The sequence below is a fragment of the Lonchura striata genome, chromosome 1 (genome assembly GCF_050655825.1).
Source record: "Lonchura striata isolate lonStrDom1 chromosome 1, ASM5065582v1, whole genome shotgun sequence".
Lineage (NCBI taxonomy): Eukaryota > Metazoa > Chordata > Aves > Passeriformes > Estrildidae > Lonchura > Lonchura striata.
The window spans coordinates 38381726-38386571 of record NC_140703.1 but is presented as its reverse complement, the minus strand read 5'-3'; positions in this window follow the sequence as shown (position 1 = coordinate 38386571).

Sequence of the window (4846 nt, the reverse complement as noted above, 5' to 3'; positions counted from 1 at the left end):
CTCCCCTCCCCTCCCCTCCCCTCCCCTCCCCACACAATTTTTATGGCCTCATGGTTTTGTTGGCACAAAATGTACTGTCTTCCCTGTGGAGTTTGGCACAGACTCACATAGCTTTTCAGAAATTTTGTGTATTTCATGAGGGGATGCTTTTCCTCAAATGGTAGTTACTTGTTTTCCACCTTCATTTCTTGACTTCAAAGGCAAAAAATGGTATTTTGTTTAAAGAAGCAGTAAAAGGATGTTGATAAGCACAGAGTGTGTCATCTAAGCAATGTTTTCCCCCTGGAATATGAAAATGCTCCTTCTTGGCTGTAGGATATCATCCCTAGGAAGGTCTCAGGCCAAGGAGGGAGGATGAAGATGCCCCTCCTGCTCCCAGGCACCCCCCACAGAACCCCTGAGGATGGGCCTGCCTGGGACGTGCTGGGATGTGCTGGGATGTGCTGCCTGCTCTGCCCTGGAGCCTGGGTGAACGGGACCAAAGACAGCATGGGCTTGTTGGCAACACACATAAGTGGCTGTGCACTTCCTAGAGAATTCACAGTGATTTCTAGGGAAGTACAAAGAGGAGAGCGAGAGGAAACAGGCACATCCATCTCTGGTTTCCTCTCCTGCTTTGTCCGTGCAGTAAATTTTGGAGGTTAAAGCCATAAAATACACATCACCCTGTCTGACCCAGCCCTTGGCAAAACAGCACCGCTCCCTCCCACAATGACTGCCCGCAGGAGAAATGTGTTTATGTGCATTACTGGTTCAGGCAATTAATTTGCAGCCACGATAATGAATCTGAGAACTTTTTGCCTGATTTCTCCCTCGCTGCCAGGCGCTCGGCTGTCTGGGCAGAGTCCCTAGTCAGTAATTTCCCTGCATATCTCCTCAGGCCAATAGGAAACTCAATGAGTCACTTTCCTCCCTTTTAACAGCAGTAAGCGACAACTGGGAATCAGAAACTTCCCGTGAAAACAAAGGCACAAAGCCTTGCCTTGACAAGTCTAAATCACAGCGAAATCTTTGTCAATCCTCCAGCTAAGGCTGCCATGCCTCTCCTACCACTGCTCTGCTCTGCGCTGCTGCTGCTGCGCCTGGGCAGCGCTGGAGGCGTGGGAAGCCCTGTCCCTCCCTAAGTAATCATGTCATGATTAAGGTTGGAAAAGACCACCAGGATCATCGAGTCCAACAGTTAACCCAGCACTGCCGGGTCCACCACCAAACCATGTCCCTAAGCAGCACAGCAACGTGCTTTTTGAACACTTCCAGGGACAGTGATTCATTCCACCACTTTTCTTCCGCAGTCTGTTCCAATGCTTGACCACCCTTGCTGCGAAGAAATTTTTACTAATATCCAATCTAAATCTCCTTCTATACAGCTTGAGGCCTTTTCTTCTTGTTCTATTGCTTTTTACCTGTGAGAAGAGACTGACTGCCACCTGGCTACAGCCTCCTTTCAGGCAATTGTGGAATGTGAGAAGGTCCTCCTGAGCCTCCCTTCCTCCAGGATAAACACTCCCACCTTTCTCAGCCACTCTTCATCAGTTTTGTGCTCCAGACCCTTCTCCAGCTCTGTTGCCCTTCTCTGGAAACACTCCAGCCCCTCAATGTCTCTCCTGCAGTGAGGGGCACAGAACTGAGCACAGGATTTGAGGTGTGGCCTCACCAGTGCTGAGTACAGGGGACAATCCCTGCCCTGGTCCTGCTGGCCACACCATTGCTGATCCAGGCCAGGATGCCATTGCCCTTCTTGGCCAGCTGGGCATACTCTGACTCAGGTTCAGCTGCTGTTGACCAACACCCCAGGGCCTTTTCCAATGGGCAGCTTTCCAGCCATGCATCAATGCTGCATCCATACCTCTAAACTGAAGGGTGCCAGGGGATGTTGCTAGGACAGAAAATGTGAGCCCTCGGCCCTAATTTGTTTGTAAACTCAACAAATTGACACTTGTTGGCCAGGACCAACCAGTACACATCCAGCAGGTCTTGGGACATATCCAGGAGTTTGCATGGGCCAGAACTCATTCCCTCTGGTCAGTGGTTGCCCTAGGGGACTGGCCTTGGCAAAGGGACCCTTGCACCCCTGTGGTCATCTGGCAGGAAACAGGCTTCCCAGCATTATCACAGCTCACAAAATCCATGCAGAAGTGGCAGCAGAGAAAGGTCCTTGAAGGTTTTCACAACTGAAAGGAACACACTACTGTCAAGTTAAATTGAACCTCAGGTGGATTTTGAGAATAATGATTTGAAGCTGAACCTCCAAAAATGGAGACTGATACTCTTAAGTCACTTAGGAATCTAGTGCTCTCAACTACTGCAGGAGGAAGCGTACAGGAGGGGAGGAAGATCTTGCTTATACATGACAGCATAAAGTGCTTTTATTGTCAAGTCTTGGGCAACATTGCCCAACATAGCAAGCAAAAGGTCACTCTTTCCTTACAGAAAGAGATTTCCAAACAGAGAACTCTTTAGAATTAAGAGCTCAAAGGAAGATTTGTTCCAAGGATCTGAGCTAAGGTCTGAAAACATGGCTTCAGCCCCCCAGATTCCCAGGAAAAACACTTTGCATTGCTACACACACTGTTTTATTTGGACTCAGTCTCATCTTTGTGAGAATATTCTCCTCCCACTCCAACTTATTACAGCAAATAATTTAAAACTAACTCATGGAATCAAAAATTAATCCCATGCTGAGTGGTATTATGATTGCTGGAGCAAGCAGTAATTCCTGCCCAGCATCCTTGTCTGTGTACAGATCAAAGCCAGCATTACAGCCAAACACATCCTCAGCTAAGAAGGGCAGCCCCACCACTGCTGTTCCCAGCTGAGCAAAAAGGCTGAGCTTGCCCCATTCCATCATCTTTGGAGTTTACATGCCCAGGAGCTGGGATACAGATAATCTTCAACAGCTGTAGGGTACCATGGTGTTGAATGGGGACCATGCAGCTGAAGAGGGACAGACAGGTGAGCAGAAACTCCAGCTGAGGTGAGCAAGATTTCAGCATTCAGCTTCCCACAGGAGCACTGTGAAGGCTGTTATCCAGGCTCCCTCTTTCCCAGAGACACATGAAGCCTGAAGTCATGCTCACAAACAGCTGACCATTGGAGGCTGCACAGCGCCGAGTTCCCAGGCATGTGAAGGGCACTATCAAAGGGGAGGATTTCCATCAGAGCAGCTTTGTTCTGCATGTTGCACATGGCAGGAGCCGCTGGGCACAGCTCTGATGGCCAGTCTGGCTCAGTCCCCTTTGCTGGGACTGCTCTAATCCAGCCAGTCCCTGGCTGACTCCAGCAGTGCCTTGAGAAACAGGCTCCAAGGCATCAGAGGAAGCCTGCGGTGGTGAGCGGCCTTGGGCTTAACAATCCCGAGTTTGTTCCTGTGGCCACTGGTTTCCTGCCTGGCTTCCAGCAGGCTGTGCCTGGGCAGATGAAGCTGGTTCCAAACAGAAAAACCCATATGACAGGTGATGTATTTTATCCTTGTAAGCCTGCAAACATGAAGTAGAGCTACCAGAGCACATATCAGCTTTTTCATTTCCTGACATCCCCTGCATGAGTGACACTGCTTTGTTTTTGGGACCCACAGCAGTTTGTGCTCCACTGACAGCTGCAGGACAGAGCACCTGACTGAACAGGACACCTGTGGATTTCCAGGACACCTCCTTGCTGTCCCTGTGACCTTGCAGAGGATTAAGATGTACTGTTATAGAAAACAACTGGATTTCTTCATCACACTGGTACATGAGCTGAGAAATCAAGGCCACGTGCCTTCAAAGATGACTTTTGTCCAAGTGACTGTTCCTCACTGCACACTACCCACAGTTCCTCTAGGTGAATATAATGCACAGATAATACTGTCTCAAACCCATGTGGCAGCGATGGCAGTGGGTTAAGGACAGCACCACATGAACCAATGACTTTTTCAAGCCTTTGGATATAGTTAGAGCTGACATTTTGACATTCTTTTATTTCTCATTTGTTTCACAGCCAATATATAAAGAGCAAACCAACACTTCTGGGTTCTTTAGAACGAGGTTTTTTATGTTTGTATCAATGCAGTGCAATCAGCAGCACTTTAAGTGGGACTCCCACATCAGATCTGTTCATCCCAGCCAAATTTGCCCTTTCTTCCAAGTTTTTACTGCCTGTAATGCAGGCTTTCACTTTAAAATACTAGGAAAATACAGAAAAAAAGCCTTGCCTTTGTTCCTGATCCTGTGTGATCAAGTCTTCTATAAACTTCAAGCAGGCCTGGGACCAGTCGTATTAGCTCCTGCTCCAACATTAAGCAGCATTTTTTATGTCTCCATTGTGGCAGCTGAAGGGAAAAAAACATCCATTGGATTCCACCAGCATGAGGAGATTAATCATTCCCCAGGATTTCCAACTAGACTCCTCTACCCAGCATAAAATGTTGATATTCATGTTTCAAATTCTTCTGACTGTTCTCCATCTTAATTAGTGAGTGGAAATCTTCTTGGCCTTTGCCACAGGAAAAAAAAATAGTCTTTGAGATTAAGGTGGGCTCTAATTCACATTTCTGCTTGCCACATTCAAGTAGCATGTTGGTAAAGCAAGTGTACTGTTGGATGGAGATGGAAGGACATAATCCATCCACTGCAAAAGGTGAGTGCTGTGTCCTGAGTGATCTCATTTCAGTGTGGCTAAAGGCAAGGAAGAGCACTGGGTGATTTTGCCAGTATATCCACAATGGCAATTTTAAGCTTTTTATGGGGGAAAAATTGTTTCCTTAAATCTTACTGTTAATGTATCTACAGGATAAATAAAACATCTAGGATCAGCTACTAAATAATAAGAAAACCTATATAACTGTGTAGCTCAAGGAAAAGTGTCATAT